The sequence below is a fragment of the Silurus meridionalis genome, chromosome 11, assembly GCF_014805685.1.
Source record: "Silurus meridionalis isolate SWU-2019-XX chromosome 11, ASM1480568v1, whole genome shotgun sequence".
NCBI lineage: Eukaryota > Metazoa > Chordata > Actinopteri > Siluriformes > Siluridae > Silurus > Silurus meridionalis.
The window spans coordinates 21739056-21757262 of record NC_060894.1 but is presented as its reverse complement, the minus strand read 5'-3'; the positions used below and the strand labels follow the sequence as shown (position 1 = coordinate 21757262).

The 18207-nt window shown below is 38.3% G+C and overlaps 1 long non-coding RNA gene across 1 annotated transcript; it reads left to right on the top strand.

The window, feature by feature from the left end:
* Positions 1 to 605: 605 nt before the first annotated feature.
* On the top strand, positions 606 to 17860 carry LOC124393795. Its single transcript, XR_006927380.1, has 3 exons — positions 606 to 1113; positions 16796 to 17100; positions 17255 to 17860. It is a non-coding gene; the product is annotated as an uncharacterized LOC124393795 (long non-coding RNA).
* The last annotated feature ends 347 nt before the right edge of the window (positions 17861 to 18207 follow it).

The following is an 18207-nucleotide window of genomic DNA, read 5'->3' as shown; positions in this document are numbered from 1 at the left end:
GTGTAAATTTAAAACGTGGTACTATCCAGATCCATGATCTTGGAGGATTGTTTCTGTGCTCCTAGGCATCCTTTGTGGTCAGAGTTTTTCCTTATGTTGTTCTGTAGGGAAACCAACCGAAGCAAACTGTCTTTAGATGGTATCTTGGTGTTTAAACAGGTGCGAGAGTGTCACCTGCGCCGACTCCGATTTCTTCGACTCGTTACATTCGAGTGCTGTGTTGTAAAGATCGTATCCTCTTTCTTTTAATAGGTAAATGAAGACACACCCCTGAGAATGTAAAGGAAAACCTTTGTACATGGTATATAAAGAGTTCCTGGTTTTATGTGAATAGGTGTGGAAGTCAGAGCCTGTTGTTAATTCTCTTTGTGATGGAAGAGAGAACCAGGAGAACATTACTTATCCTCAGGCACAAAACTGTACTCCACAGAGACCCTGACTGTCCAGACAAAACCAAAACAGATTGTATTTTTGACTTGAGGTTCTCCCGGAGGACTTGTATGCAGTATATACTGATATATATATATATAATGTGTGTGTGTGTGTGTGTGTGTTTGTGTGATGGATAAATGAGAAGGCATATAACAAAATCGTCCCACGCAATTTTCTGTTTATTTTCGTGCAGCCATTTGTAGAAAATTAGCCGAACCCTGTATGCATCCGTAGACGCAACAGAGGCAAAGCCACAGTGTGCTCAATATGGTTATTTTCTGTGTTTCCATCACATGTAATCATCTTAAGGGTCAAAATTCCAAACTCTGACTCTCTCACACACACACACACACACACAAACACACACAGCAGGCAAAACATGAACCCCAATTCACAGTTTCATAGTAGACATTGGAAACAGGCAGATAAGGTCCAAGATATGGCAATACAGGAATTTCTAAATAAACACACCAGCAGGAAATGAGGCTCAGAAATAGCAAAGCTTTACAAAGGCGTAAAGGAAAAACAGGGAGCGAAGACACAGGCCATGATTACAAGGTTAATGAGACACAGGTGCAGGTGAGAACGAGCAGAAGCGAAAATACCTGCTCCATAAGTATTTGGACGGATTTGTCACCTTTATATACCAACAAAATGGATTTGAAATGAAGCAATTAAAGTGTAAGTGTAGAATTTTGGTTTTCCAATCTATTTCCATTTAGGAATGTTTATGTACATATTCCATTCTTTTTCACATTGTTTGAGATAAAAGATCTGGAGTTGATTCCAATGGTGTGTCCCAATGCACCTACTATCTGCTTTAAATACTATCTGAGATTGGAATGTGTGTTTCAAATCATATTATATTGAAACGAGTATCGCAAAGGTCTACTGAGGGATGTGGTAGTTCAGTGTTTTAAGATTTTGGACTTAACCCTCAACAGCTCATGTGTGTGAAACCATCTCTAGATATGCTCATTGCACATAGCATTAAAATTAATTGTTGAAAAATAAATCCAGGGCCTGGTAAAATAAATTCTAAAAGAAATACGGAATAAAGAAAAGCTGGAGTTGGTTAATGGTGACAGTGTGTGTAACTATGGAACAATTTGTTCCAAGGTTCAAGATTTCTGTTTGTCACAAACATCGTTATATACAGAATACAACTTGCAGTGAAACGTAAAACTGATGAGCTGCTCACAAAATTGTGCATGAAATAGAAAAAACTCACTATAAAATAAGATAAATATATTAGATAAGATAAAGTGGTAGTTGTGTTGGTATGTCTCAGTGCTTACGTACTCAAAAGTATATTATTTTCTTAACAAGAAGATTTAATACCTTTTAGTGTATAGTATATGTAGCAATTTTGCATTTTTGAAGCTCGGAGTATTTTATATGCGGTTTACTGAGGTGTTGAGGTCATCTTTAGTCTGGAAAAATAAAACAGAAACCGATGAAAGCAATTTTATGCATTTGCAAATGGTGATAATTGCCATTTTGTCTAAATCCTGCTAATGCTTTCTGATTGCAAAATGTGATCGTCTGAATATATATAAAGTTTGCACGCCTAAAAACTAAACGTTTAAAAATGAAATGTGAGTGTAATAAAGAAGAAAACAAGTAAAAAAAAAAAAATCTAACGGGATATTAAACCCTGACCTTCTCAATTTCTTGACAAAGAAGGTACTGTAGGTCAAGACATCTCATAAAATGATAACAAATATGTCGAAAAATAGAGTGGAAAAAATGAAGACAGAAATACCAGAAAAAAAAAATGAATGTGTAGGTTTACAACAGGGAGAAAATATCTAAAAGCTGTTCAGAGGATATAAAACACATTTGGGTAAATTTCTAAGAGTGAAATCTGGACATCCAAGTTATTTGAGAAGAAATTCCTCAAGGCAAATGTCATGTTTGAACATAATTTAAATGTGCACACTATAAATATTCAAACTTCTTGTTCCTGTAAATGAAATTCTGTCACAAACTTGCCCTCGACTCCATATGCTGCTTCAGTAATATTAGCAGAACGTTCACTCAGCTCGGATATATTATGCTTTTTTATTCTATATATACTGAGAAATAAATCAATAATTTAAATGCTATACCGTATATCATACATGCACTTGTTTGCTTCTGTGCTTTACATATGCAGGAGGAGCATTTCAGATCTTTTGTTATTTCTGGTTTCTGTAGATAAACTTTTCTATTAAGTCAAGTTTATTTCTATTGCGCTTTTCACAACAGACATTGTCTCAAAGCAGCTTTACAGAATTAAGGTGAACGGTGTGTATTTATCCCTGATGAGCAGCCGTGGCGACTGTGGCAGGGAAAAACTCCCTTAGATGTTATGAGGAAGAAACCTTGAGAGGAACCAGACTCAAAAGGGGAACCCATCCTCATTTGGGTGACATCAAGAGTTTGATCATAAATCTTTCAACAATACAGAACACTGGAGAGTGAGAACTAACATGAGCACTGGAGTGTGTGATTATAGATAATGTTCTTTCTACAGTCTTTAAGTCTTCATGGTTATAAAACTAGGAGCTACTGAGCTCAACATTTGTGATCATCACAGATCCAACATCAACTTCTCCATGCCAGAGCCTTTAAACACTCCAGGAGGTCCAATGTCAAAACTCCACATATGTAGTGGGATCCAATTGGCACTGGTACGTCTCTAGATGGTTCGCGATGTTTGCTTCTTTAAAGGTCCATAATCTTCATCTATCTTCATCTTAATCTATTAACCAATCTTTATGGAAGCTCCTCATACATTTCACAGTGAATCTCGAACAGGCCAGACGCAACCGTTTCCAGAAAAAGCTTCAGTCTTTTGCTTTACTCTCTAAAACCATTTCCTTTCCTTTACAGTCCATGTGCTGTGTGTTCTGGAGGCTGTTACAGGGCCCCCCGGTCAGGCCCATTTTGGTGCAAACATCTGCTCCAGGCTATAATGACACCGTAAATGTGTGAGGACTCGGTTGTATTGCTGAGAGCGCCTCAGGCCAGAGAGTCCTCTAACAACGAGGTTTTGTACTGTATAATATAAAGATTATTAATCAGGAGGATCGATAATGACCTCATTTTTTGTCTTTCAATGGTAAATTGTCACAAATGAAACCAATTTGGCACAGTCGATAATTTGTGCAGGGTTTCATTACATTTAATTTAACCAGGTCTGAGAGATGCTAATGGAAAAATATGGATAAACTGAGATTTATAGAGCTCGGAATAAATAAAAAATAAATAAAAAGTGTATATACACTGTGTATGCACTGAGAAAAGAACATGAGATTGGAATTTCACCACATCTTTATAACAACTTGGATTCGTTTATGGTTGTCAAGTTCTATTCTGACTGACAAAAATCGTTTACATTTTACGAGGAAATTTTAGGCAACATTTCAAGCTTTGGGTTTTTGTCTGGAAAATTATTTTCAGTGGAAAAAAATCTTCCCTTAGCACGAAAAACAGCTTTACACACTTTCGGTATTTAGAAAATTGTTTCTCCAAACATTCAGCTGAGCTGTGACTCTTGTAAAACTTACCAGAAGATACCAGGAAGTTCTTCACTTATTAGAGATTTCTTGCTTTCTCGTGTTCCGTTCATTCCAGAGAAGTTCAATAGGATGTAGGTGCGGTGACTGGGCAGTTCCATTATAGACAGCACTCCAGATGTTTGCTCTCTAAATAAACATTGTATGGTGAAGTTGTTTCCAATGAACCACAGTTCAGACTGAATTGCAAGGTGTTGAAGTATGGAATTGTGGCCATGTTGGTTCAAGATTCCTTTCACCATGTAACCTACATGTATATGGGTTAGCATGTTCTCCACATGTGCACTTGAATTGAAACGTGACATAGCTACATATATTCACCAAACACCTACTGAGACAGTCTGATGAAAACGAATACTGTTACATGACCCTGACTGTTCCATAGAAATAAGATGTGTCTCAAAAATCATGAACCTTTTCACAGGAAATGTATATACCTTATTAGATGTTCCTCATGAGTGAGCCAGTGGCGATTTTGGCAAGGAAAATCTACCTGAGACTTCATGAGGAAGAAACCTTAAGAGAAACCAGACTCCAAAAGGATTCTCAACACCGAATGTCCATTCGTTACAGTTCATCACTGTTCCTCCCATAATTGTGTCTTGCTTTTGCTTTTTGCTCGTGTTTAACTTCAGGTTTATATTTTTGTGTATTTGGTTTTATTCATTTGTTTTTGGACTTTATTTAAATTTTCCCATACTTGCGTCCACTCCACGCCTTTGCTGCATAACAAATAATAGCATTTCATGACAAAGCCCTATAATTGCATAGGATCCATGGGTTCCATCATTCCTGCTGTGCTTAGCTACAGAGTAACTCTGCACCATATGCCAGTAGATCGGTTTTTGTGCAGCATGAGAAATGGCTTGTATAGTGCAGAATGGCCAGCCAAAACAGACAGGACCCCCCCAATGTTTGTGGTGTCCAAATTAGTTCTAATCCGACCAAATCCACTACGTTTCATGTGTTGTTTATGTCAAAGATCCTGCAGTTTTATTCGCAGCTGTGCCTTCTGAAACATTAAAGCGTGCACATCGCTGGCATCGCAGATGCTTATCAACACTATCAATCATCTCAAGGCCACACTTCATATGGAAACTGATGTCTGCCAGATCTCTTGCATCTTTTACAGTATGTGTGACTGCTTACACTGGCCTCAGGGTTTCAGAATTACTTAATTTCAGAGTAAATATTTGCTCATTAGAACCACTTGGAGATTTTTCTCCCTCTCGAGCCGTGTTTATGAAAGGGCCATGCATCCCTCCATGTGTCATACATGCAGCCGACGTTGTTTACTAGAGAGTCGGGGAAGTAGGAACATATGTTGAGGAGATGGCCAAGGCATTTACAGGCAAAACCAGAAGCCAACAGGAACTCTTTAATCTTATTCAAGTAGGAGCTTAACCCCTGAAATTTATCTGGGTAACACCTATTAAAAAAAAGAGCTTAGTGTAGAATCGTAATGGAGTTTAGATTTGAAGCGCATAGGCGTTTATTTTTATTTTAAATTTGATGTTCCAATTAATTTTAAGTATAATGAATAATTTACGCTTTCTGCTGGATGCATGGGATTTCTGCTCGTCTCACAAAGGAGGGAAAAAAGTCAAAGGGTTTTAAACTATCAAACTAGTTTTTATCTGAATACAGCATGTAGATGAATTACTGAAATGAAAAGCGAGTATATCGAATATCGACTTAAATGACGATATAACTTTAATATAGTGAACGGGAGTAAAAAAAATTTTTTTAGTGTAAAAACAAAGTTTAGATACAGTTAAGTACTGAAGCCCCCCACCCCCAGGCGACAAGCCCTTGGAAGAGTCCTGGTTGTCACCACATTGCTTTCATTTGAAAGTTATGGAGGCTACTGTGCTCTTGGGGATCTTCAGTGCAGCAGAAATCTTTTTGAAGCCTTCTCCAGATCTGTCTCTGAGCTCTGCAGGCAGTTCCTTTGACCTCATGGCTTGGTTTTTGCTCTGATATAGGTTGTCGGCTGGGAGGCCGTCTATAGAGAGGTGTGCGTCTTTACAAATCAATAAACATTTTCTATATATAATAAAAATTACAATGAAAAATTACGATCCCCAAATAAAAAATGTACAGTGGTTAAATTTTCATTGAATTCTGCTCAAATTAACAGATAAGAAATTAGGTGTTTCTTTTGCTAAACAAGATTCAAAAACCCAAATGAGTAAATTGATCCAATCTTTGTAAATGTATTGACCCAGTGAGGGTCTGGAAAACAACTGAAGGCTACAAATTCACAGTTCTGATATAGCGTTTTTCTCTCTCTCTCTCTCTCTCTCTCTCTCTCTCTCTCTCTCTCTCTCTCTCTCTCTCTCTCTCTTTCTCTCTCTCACTTTCTCTTTCTCTCTCTCGTTGTAGATCCAGAATAAAATGTTTAAATGAAGGGTTTTCCCAAGGCACCACAAACACACACTTTAACATCCTCTTTATTCAGGATCACAGTCTGTATATTTGTAGTAGTCCACAGAAAGTTCAGATCACAGCAGTCACAGGCGGCTCATTAGGTCTACAACAGACTGGCAAAACTGAAACCCGGCAAAAATACTAATGATGGAGAGAATAACAGTGTGAAATCGCTGCCCATATGAGCGAAAGATAGACAGGATAGACGTCTCATGCTAAACTGCTGTGCTTATTTATTACAATGATTTCTTACAATACAAAAATAAATTGTAGATAGATGTCGTCTTTCAGGAGCCCATTCATCATTTATTCCATGGACGTATCGCGTGTTTTCTTCAGCGGCGTCAGAAGGCGAAAGAAAGGAAGAAAAAAGGAAGTGTGAACATATTTCCAGTGTGGAGCTCAAATAAAGATCAATTCCGGCCAGTGGAGCATGCCTTTTCTTTCGGGTATATTTATAGCTTCTGTGATTGCAGAATGTTGCTCATACACTTTCCATAACGGAGCCACTCGGTTTGGTGTTGACCACAATGTATTTCATCATATTGCAATACCAGGGGAAGAAAACCAGAGTTTATAGATTTAGATTGAAGTATATGAACGGAGCTCTTTAAAGTCAGATTTCTTTGTTCCCTCATTCCCTTTCCTCCCTCGTGGCTCAGCTCTAAAGCAGATTTCTGGTCAAAACATGGTTCAGCTCATGTCATTAGACGACCACACAACTACAGCAGTCTGTGTGTACGGTTGTTGTGCTCTTGCTAGTGTTGTTTTTTATTTTCAGCTTGTTTTTTGTCTGCGTAGGTGCACGTATAATCATGACCGATACGGGACACCAAATCATATCTTTCATCATATCCAAGTCTCGGAGGTATTACCTGATGTTTTTTCTTTTTAAGATTTTTTTTAATCCTCTACCCCGTGTCTCGTTATGTCTCTGTGTTTCAGTGTAGCTGAAATGACACCGGTTTATAGACATGCCGAGTCACATAAACAGGACGGGGTACACCGTGATGGAAATATGTCTTCCAAATGGACGTTTCAACGCCACATCATGGAGTTTTATATATTTATTCATTCTTTTCGACGACGATCATGGCAGAAGCTGCAGCGAACGCGTCGAGGTCTCCCGACTGCCGTAAAAACAGCGAATGTGGTTTTCCGCTGCTCTTTTTTCGCTGATACATAGGGAGCTCTTTATAAAATGAGAAGATAGCATTATAGCCCTTGTGTGCCTCATATGGCTGCCTGCCATGCTTATTAATTCTTCTAGCGGGGCCCTGAATTGAGAGCAGAGCACATCGCTATGCACCAGCTGTTCCGAACGGACACAGACGCCGACGCTCAGGGACAAAATGTAGGCCTGCAGAGTTATAAAAGCAGTCCGAACACACTTAAGTGTCACATTAAAGCCACAAGTGCTGCGTATAAATACAGGAATGATTATACAGTAAGTACCGTGTCACTGTTTACGTTTCGCAATGTAGCTGAAATGAGATTCCGTTAATTGAAAACATCATTGCGACTTTTCACTTTATAATGATTATACAAAGTCCTTGTTATGACGTGGCACAGCTGCTTCACCGCTTCAGGGTCCCAATGGTTATATTCTGAGCTTCCTCTTGGTTTTCTGTTTTTTTTTTTTTTCCTATTCCCTAAAGATATCCAGAAAATGCTTGGGCTAAGATGAATTACCTGCCGAGGATACGGCTCTCAATAAAAGTGAGTAAAAGTATTCTCATAGTGACAAAACAACAGTAATTTAGAGAATCATGCAACAGCATCGTCCCAATGCTGAATTCTGATTGGTCGAAAAAGTGTTGATTGATTAGCTCTATGTTAATGGATGTTTTCACGTTATCATTTCTATAGTAACATCTTATTCAGAGATTATATGGTACATGCTACTGATGGGAAGACATTTTAGTGACATGGTTCTTTGAATCTCGTTCATCAGAATCTTTTTTGAGTCATTTATTTCATTTAGTGCTTTTCGATAAGCAGATCCATTGCGGCTAAGGACAAATGATGATCAACAGAATGAGTAGCTTCACCTCTCAAATCTTCTGGTCAGAGTCGTTACTTCTTTTGTCATGTGACTCCTATAATTTATTGTAACAATGTCAAGATTCGGACCAAAAATATTATCTATTGCGTTGTGTAGCATCTGTGGGATTCACGTGACAAAAGAACGAACCACTCAGACTTAAAAAGTTGAGAGCAAAATCCTCAATTCTGCTTCCTGTACATGACCTATGGAGCTTTTGCGAAGTTTTGCTCAGAAAAGAAACGAATCACTCTTTGAGACGACTCTTTCTTTTGAGTCACATTACCCATCACCATTACATGATGCCTGATCCAGTTATCTCATATAGCTGAGCAATTGAGGGTTAAGGGCCTTGCTCAGGGGCCCCACAGTGGCAGCTTAGTGGTGCTGGGATTTGATCTCATGACCTTCTGATTAAAACATGCTATCCACTGATCTACCACTTACCACTCAGAGGATATGACGTTCCATTTAGTCTTCATAATTGCGACCGCTCTCCTGTCATTGGTTGTTCTTGTCACATGACCTTAATGCTCAGGTCTGTTCCATTTTTTTTGACAATTCCGTATTTTTATTTATTTATTTGTTTCTTTGCTGCTTTACGAAGTATTTTTCTGCCTTTCTCGTTCTCATTCTAGATCTTATTTAGAACTCAATATTTACAAGCGCATTCAACATTTTGTGTTAAAAACAGTTAATGAAAAGACTGAACAATGTGTGTTTAGTGATACTGTAGAATCTAATAGAGCATTTATTCGTCCTTTCTGTTTTTTCTCCTTCTGTCTTCATAAGTATTTTCCCTTTGTTTCCTCTGACAGTCGACATGCATGCTGTGAATTGAGTCTCTAACCTCAGGCCTGGGCATGTCTCTGTTAAAACCTGAACATGAGAAGAAATCAAACAACTATGTTTCCATCTCCACATCACTTCACCAAACACAGAGGGCTTAAAGGAAAACAGTCTCTCTACATTGTCTGTCTCCATCCCTCTCTCTCTCTCTCTCTCTCTCTCTCGCTCTCTCTCTCCTTTGTCTTTTTCATGCTGTCTCATGCTTTCTCTTTCTCCATGCCTTTCTATAATTCCTTTTTCTTACTTTTATTCTTCTCTCTCTCTCTCTCTCTCTCTCTCTCTCTCTCTCTCTCTCTCTCTGTTTTTCAATCTGCCTGTCTATTAGTCTATATTCCCCTGTCTCTATCTCTGTCTCTATATTTCCCTTTGTCTTAGACTCCCTCACTTCTGTCTTTTTCTTTTTCTTGCTGATTCTCATGCCTTCTCTCTTATTATGCCTTTCTGTATTTCTTTTTCTTTGTTCCTATTCTCTCTCTCTCTCTCTCTCTCTCTCTCTCTCTCTCCTTCCAGTGTGGATCTAAAGTGGGCATCTGAACAGTCACACAGTGACGAGGAGAAACGAAGTCTTCGGCGAGAGTAACTCATTACATCGCAGTAGACAGTGTTAGACGATCTCAGGTCAATAGTGCAATAAGTCTGAGTTTCCTGTCAAACAGTTTAGTTAATCACAAAACATCTGATCAGACGTGTCTGGAGAAGACTGTCTGTATAACTACATTAAAGCTTCATGCTCACCGTCTCTAGGGAAACAGTGATAGAATATTTCTGTGCCTTATAAAAACTACAGTAAGATGTTAGATACAGTAATAACATTTCCACATCACAATAACGCTTTTATAGGATGTACATCATTCATGTGTGTATATTCATCCATTCATTATGAGTTCTGGTCAAGATCATGTTGGATCCAGAACTTCAGGAATACAGGGAATGAGGTGAAAAGTCAAGGTGTTTATTAAACATTTATAGACGAAGACTCCAATGTCAGTATTTTATATAGGTCATTTACATTTATGGCATTTTGGTCCAGTTATCTCAATTATACAGCTGAGCATTTGAGGGGTTAAGGGCCTTGCTCAAGGGCCCATCAGTGGCAGCTTGGTGGTGAACCCATTAACTTCCTATCAGAAGTCCAACATCTTATCTAATGAGCTTCCACATTTCTACTTGGAGGACTTGACGTCATGGGTCACTTGGTCTTATTGCTCAAACGCTTTTGGAATTTTTTGCGTTTTGTTTATTCTGTGTTTTTCTACCCCGTGTTTCCTTAGTGGATTTCCAAAGTACTTTTCCGTGTTTTTTCACCTGCATGTCCTGGTTTTGTGTTTGTTTGGATTTTAGTTGATCACCTGACCTCTGCCTGTGTTCTGTTTATATTCCTGCTTATTGTTTTGCATTGATTTAATTAAAAGGCTAATTTGCAGTGGCATCAACCTGTGACAAATCCAAAAACGGTAATCCAAAACATGGGCAGAAACATCATTCGATTCACAAACAAACCAGATAGCCAGATTAAAAAAAAACAGGCATGGAGACAGTTTGGCAAAAAAAAAAAGAATAAACCAAAGATTGGCAAAGAGCAAGAGTTATCATGAGTGTATTACTTCACATTGTTTTCCTGAATGAAGGTCCTTTAAATCAGTCCTAGCAGTGCACCATTTACTTCCAAACTCTCATTCACACCCAATTTAATATGACCTGCATGTTTCTGATATTTACATTTTGCGGCATTTGGCAGACGTCCGTATTTAGAGTGACTTGTTCACCTCATTCATAAGTCTGGACAGATTTAGGGGTCAGGCCTTGCTCAGGGGCCCAGGAGTGGCAGGAATTTTAACTCACAACCGTTGGATCCAAAGTCAAATGCTTATCCCAGCTACCACCTCCCATATACTGTAGGTACTGTAAGTCGGTGAAAACCAAAGAACTTGCAGGAAACATCCTAAGACATGAGGAGACGAATCTCTGCACAGACAGTAATCTAACGTCAGGCTAAAACTCTGGATCTATAAGATGGTAACCAGCCTAATGTAGGATATTAATAAATACATCTAAATCATATCAGTACCTTTCAGAATTGTGATATCAGTACGCACTAATAATTATTAAACCTATATTTATAAGCTCTTACATCCTTTATAACATCTATTTTGTGTCCTCTCAGGTTGTAATGTTTGGACCCTATGTACTGTATATAACACTTAAAGGTCAGATTCCATTTTTAAATCAATGCGGCTGATTTTGCAATCGGTTTTAAATTAACATCCAGTTGTTTTAGTCCAACTTTTATTATTATTCATATATCAGGAAGGATGCAAATATTTAATAAAGCCAACATCATTATTGCATACACTATAAAAGTAGAGGAGTGTCCGGGCCTGTTAGGCTCAGAATCACTAACTTACATTTTCATTTATTTATGTCTCTAAACATGTATTAAATTATTCCCAATAGTCTATTCTCTTTATTCCATAGCTTCTCTATCCAATCAGATTTCAGCCGTCACAAATGTATATTTATTTATTCATTTATTTTACTATTGATGGTTTTTGTAGACGTGGTCTTGCGTTGTCTTAATCACCAGCTCTCATTTACAGTCTGAAAACACTGTCACTGTTCCAGCATGACAATGTGTGTCTGTGTCTGTGTCTGTCCTGACCTCAACCCCTTTGGGGTGAACTGGAACACCTACTGAACCCCCAAACCCCCTCACCATACATCAGTACGTGGCCTCACTAATACTCTTTTGGATAAAAAGGCACTAATTCCCACAATCACACTCTGAAATGTAGTGAAAATGAAAGAAGAACAGAACAGATGCTGTTTTGCGAACAGCAGAAGCGGACCAACTATAGTGCGAGATTGTAAATGTTGACACATTTTACAGCTGTATTTCTACTACTGAAAAAAAGCCCAGTAGTGATTTGTAGCAGGTGGAGCAGGTCAGTCTTATGAATAAAAGATTGTGTTGCTGCAACATAACAGAATTTGCTGCACTAATTTGAAGTCTTAATGTTGTGTAAAGAGAAGATCTATTCACAGTGCGAGTCACTTTAATAGGACATTATGCTGGATTTCTTGTTCAGGTCATAATTAAAAAACAGATACATAATTAGATTTTATATATACTGTGTTTCTATATAAACACACAGTTTACAGCATATGGTCCAACAAATGCATAATACAAAGTTGTGAATATATGAGTGTGTATGAAAGTGTGTGTGTGTAATGCGCTATAAGGGGATCGTAGGAGCTCATACCAGGCTATACCTGGGTTTTAAGGTCATTTTGGTGGTTTGTTTGAAATATTTATTTAATTTGCACATAAATGTTTTATTCTGAGGCCCCAAAGGCGATCAACAACAAAGCAGGCGTTTGTGTTTTCCTCTGATATACAGGTTCGTGGCTCCCACAAGCACACTCAGAGACTAATAAGAAGAATAAATATGGTGATCCTTCTCAGAATAAATCTTAAAACCGCCGCACCGGCCGTGCATTCGGGTTTAATCACAAGTTACCGCTCACGCTTCCTCTTTTACATTCCAGGCTCCGGAAACAAGTATCCACAATACGCAGAGCGCATTTCAGAGTTTAACACACCACCACGGCCTTCGAGTGGCTCTCAAACGCTCCCACTTTGCGAGCTGTAATTACGGGCGTTCGTTGCCGAGCACACGCTGTTCCAGTCACGCCGAGTTCTTTGCTTTATATGATAACAGCTTCTCGATTTCATCTTTCTGTGGTGCTCGTGACATGACATTAATGACCGATGTATTGAAAACAACTCGCAAGTTTGGCATCGTGTTGAAAGTAGAATTCAGTTATTTATCGGTTTTAGCGTTTTTAACAATAGACACGAAGCAGCTTAACAGAATGTGAGGATTCTAGAACTCTTGAGCGGAACCAGACTCGAAAGAGAACCTCATCCTCATCTGGGTGACACCAAGAGTGTGACTACAAATCATTAAAGCATTACAAACACCAGAGGGTAAGAAATATCATGAGCACCGGATTGTATGAATATGAGTAATGTCATTTCTACACTCAGTTGGAGATGTGGAAGCAGGAGCTCCTGAGCAATTCATAAATCAGCTGTGATCTGATTATAGATTCAACACCTACGTCTCAATGCCAGAGCCTTTAAATGTTAAATGATGGAGAAACAGCATTTGTAGAATTTTACTTCGAGTATTGATTAAGAGGTTGTTTGTTCTCAAAGTCCAATGTCTGAAATTCTAGTGAAGCAGAATGTTGCAAACGCAAGCACACGGAGCCACACCTAGCGATGGAAGGTGAAGCAGTATCTCCATTTGTGTGGTGACCAGGGAAAAATTGTGAAATTTAAATATGTATTGCTTGCATAAATATTCATACCTCTTCAGTCCTCATTTTAGCACTGGGATTGAAATGGACTAGATCTTATGAATCTCTAAACATGTATTATTTAGCATTAGGAAATCCAGCAACTGCGAGTAATGCGGGAGTATGAAGTGGCAAAAGCGAGCGAGAATTTACTGGCTGAAATGATCACATGTCTAGGTCACATGACAAAAAATGCATCATTGTTTTCGAAAGCCTTCGTTTTCGCATTGACGCCAAAAAAAAAAAAAAAAGTCTTTCTGTTGGCGGTCTCAGTGTGGACGTAAGGTCAAAACGGAGAGAAAATTATGTATTTTCAAACAAAAACATATTAGTGTGGGCATGGCCTTAACTACTAAGCTACTGTACCACCTCCCCACATGTACCTGATACATTTAACTAGCATGTGCCGAGAATAAACCATTACAGAAATGATATCTGGTTATCAATGCTTATAGAAATGTTTTTTTAAATTAGGCAGAGAAAAACTGAGAGATTTTACAGAGCAACAGATGTCAGTCATTTTGTAGTGTGATGGTTGTTACATCTAATAAAATGTCCAATTAGTGTGAAAAAACCCATTAAATCCAGGAACAACAAGACGATTCTTAATTTCTTTTCATCTATGAAGGGAACAAAATGGTCGAAGCGTAACAGGGTGGTGTGGAAATACCAGGCTGGGCTGTGCAAGGACGAAGCGCCCTTTTCTTACTTTGATTTATGCAGCTTTAAGCTAATATTAAATGGTAATATCCCATAATTACCCTGACCTACATGAGGCATAATTCACGTTCACTTAGCAAAGGTCCCTTTGCCTTTCTTTCATTTCCTCTCCAGGTGAAAAAGGTCAGCAGATAGAACGGCGTAGCAGCTGCCTAGCTTTTACATTCTTCCTTTTCGGCTAATCCTGAAACTCACAAATGTCACAGACGGTGTTTGTTTTAATGAACGGAAGGGGAAAAAGCATCACCGTTTGAAGGTATTGCGTTAAGTTGAGGGATTTGGTGAGCTTAAGGGTGGGTTGAGAAGATAAACATCTCCCTTCTCTGTGCAGTTACAGGGAAAATAAAGTATTATAGTCTTACAGTCTGGAAAAGTCAACAGCTGACATCAGGTTTTAAAAGCTAAGATACGGTGATTACAAGATATATAACGCAATAATGTGTATTTCATATGTGAGATAAAATATCGCTAAATATTCAGACCAATAGGAATGAATTTTATATACCAATAATTTGAAAATGTCTAAAATATATAATTCTGTTGTTAAATACAGCATTGGGACGCGTAAATTTTCCAGCCATAATTGTATAGAATGCATTAGAATTACATTTTCCCTTCACCCAATCCTGTTCCAGCATGAGAATGCTCCTCTGCATGGATGGGTTGGGTTGGAAGATCTTCTGCTATAGAGCTCCAAAACTATTGAACACCTTTGGGATGAATTTGTCATACTGACTGCACCCCAGGAACCTTCTCACCTACATCAGTAGCTGACTTTACTAACACCCTTGTAGCTCAAATCTCCACAAAATCTAGTGGAACATCTTCCCAGAAGAGTGGAGGTTGTTATAACAGCAAATTCAGATTTAATGGTGAGACGTCTACAAAACTCTTTCCATCTAGTGTATTCCATTGAGACACATTTTATGTGTAATTAAATTCCCAGACGGATCCTGGAAGGTATTTGCACCAATATAACATTTTTAACACAAATAAAATGTTAATATTTCCAAAATGTCCAAATACGATCACCATCTTGATTGCCAACTTTTGATTGTCTGGAGTTGAAGTCTTTCTTGGTAACACCAAAGAATCTGGAGTAATTCCACAGCCAACATACAATCATAGATGTTGTAGTGAAGTACCTACAAAATGTTCATGCATTTAAATGAACAAATGAAATACAAAGCAATAAAGCTAATAATATATCAAAAATAATAAATATATAAATATTCAGTTCTGCATTTTGGTTGCTACTCTGAACTGAAGCATTACCATTTATTACAACAATGAGCGCAGGAGCCGGTGGTTCTCTGAATGTATGAATAAACAAGTGCAGTCTATTTGAAGGTAATGTTCTTCTGAATGGAACAGTTTTACATAAATATCTACAGTATATGAAGAATATTACTGCACTCGAAATAATGAAATGGAAAGTTTTAAAGAAAAAAAACACTGCATTTTCGTACTGTAGGTTGTTCCAAAAATCAAGGAGAACTTTTTAGTGTTCTTCTGGAAACTTTTTCTCCTGCTTGTTTTTCCATCTCTGCACTTTCCTGCAAACCCTCTGGCTTGTGCTAGTAGCTACCAGAAAAGTTTTTTTATTGTAGTTGGGAAAAACATGCAAAATATGTGATAAAATCTGTGAAATAAATCCGATTTTGGACTTTATATTACTTGAAATTAGACTCTAAACATGGTCTTTTAGTTGATAACCTCAATGATGCAAGTGTAAAGAACATTCGATGTCACACACATGGGGATATTTAACGCTGATGCCTTCCCTTTTGAGTCTGGTTCCTTTCTAGGTTCTTCCTCATATTGTGTCAGGAAGTTTGTACTCACCACCATTACCACTGATTATGGGGATAAACTCATGAGGACTTGTGTGTAAATGTTAAATGTATATTAATCGATTTATTTCTGTCAAGCTGTTTTGGTCAATTGTAAAAAAAAAATGCTATACAAATCAAATTTAATCGAATCATCCAGAAGATTCATTTGACAAACATTATCTGTAAATATAAATGAACTATTGGGATGTTTCACACGTTTTAAATGAGTAAAGTCACATTCTGGCTATTATTAAAGATCAATACCTTTAGTTTTGATTTCTAAACTTTCCATTAATTCAGTGTTATTTCCATTTGAACATGTTTGAGTTTAAATCTATTCAATGGAATTGAACTGTCGAATGAGCTTCTTGCTCCTAGAAAGCGTAAGTTATGTAGATAATTTTTAATATTGGTAGAAGTTCATTAAATCATCTGCATTTTAAGAAAAAACCTGGTATCTCAAGGCATCTGCAGGACTGCTGAAACTATAGGAAAAAACTTTGTTGTTTTTTGGGCTGAATTTTTCTCAGCTACAGCTGTAAACATTTTTTGTTCTATAGTTAGAATCTTCACTATCAACCCACGGCCATCAATCTGTAAGTGTGAAGGCTCAGCTGTACCTTGTACCGATGTGTAAAAAGCCTGATGCAGCACCTTTTCTACCTCGCGACCATGCAGCATCGTCAAACACCTCAGTGCGAGTCGAAGGCAAATTATGCCTGCTCGATCACACCACGCTGCAGGTGCTCGTGCTTCTGGGACTGTAGGGACTTGAAAAAGATGTACCACTGAGGGCAAAGAGATAGAACAGCCTGGAGCTAGGTTCTCATGTGAAGCCTTACAAGCAAGAAAAGAAAGTTTAATGGTAAAATACAATTCACTTGACACTGATTTTAAATACCAACATCCAGTTTTACACAGTGTGAGATCATAGTGCTAAATGATCCACTTACATTATTGTTTCAATTCTCTGATCTCACCTTCGGCACTGCAATCCGGCTGTTTTTTTGTCCACACAGGCTGCTCAGGTGCTTGTTTTGTTTCTCATCATCACAAAATCCGGACTACTGCACCACGCTATGGGCAGATGTGCTTCTAAAAGACACTCGACTGCTGCAACTGATTAAAAATTCAGCCGCACGACTTGTTTTCAGCCTTCCGAGGTTCTTCCACATCGCTTTTCCTTCCCCTGGCTTCCTGTAGCTGCCTATACACAGTTAAAACACTGCTGCCAATAAATCTCACCCTGCAATGCACCAAGCTCCCTCCGATCCTCAAAAACTGCTCCACCGATCATTTCATCTCTCAGGGCACCAGAAAAACATGCTTCCGAATAAGAAAAATATACTTATCACGTGTACATTACAGCACAGTGCAATTGTTTCCTCGCAGAAAACGGGTCTGAGTGCAAGATCAGCCGTGATACATCGCCCCTGGAGGACAGAGGGTTAAGGGCTTTGCTCCAGAGCCCAAAAGAAGTAGCTTGGTTATACTGGGGCTTCAACCCCCGACCTTCTGATCAGTAACCCAGAGATGTCCGAACCATTGATTTACGATCGGTCTTTAAACCGCCAAAGCTTTAAATGAACACGTCTGCAAAATAAAAATCACAATCTTTTCTTCTAGCAGAAAGTGAGACTGATGATTTAGACTGATGATGTTCTTTGTGTGTGTTTCCAAATGAACCAGTATTTAAATGTATTTATCGATGGACTATTCCAAGCACATTTGTAAGTCACTCTGGATAAGGATGCATCTGCCAAATGACTCTGAAAGCCAGCTTTCAAAACATGACAAAAAGAATCACAAGACTAATATTCATCATTTTTCCTTCCAAACTGTATACCTACTCGCTTCATCTTCTCATAAACGATTCTCTTAACATTCTCATTGTGCACTAAACTTACCTTCAGAAGTGACCTGATTAATGTCCTGTGCCTCAAAACCTGTCAGCAAAAAACATTGACGCATT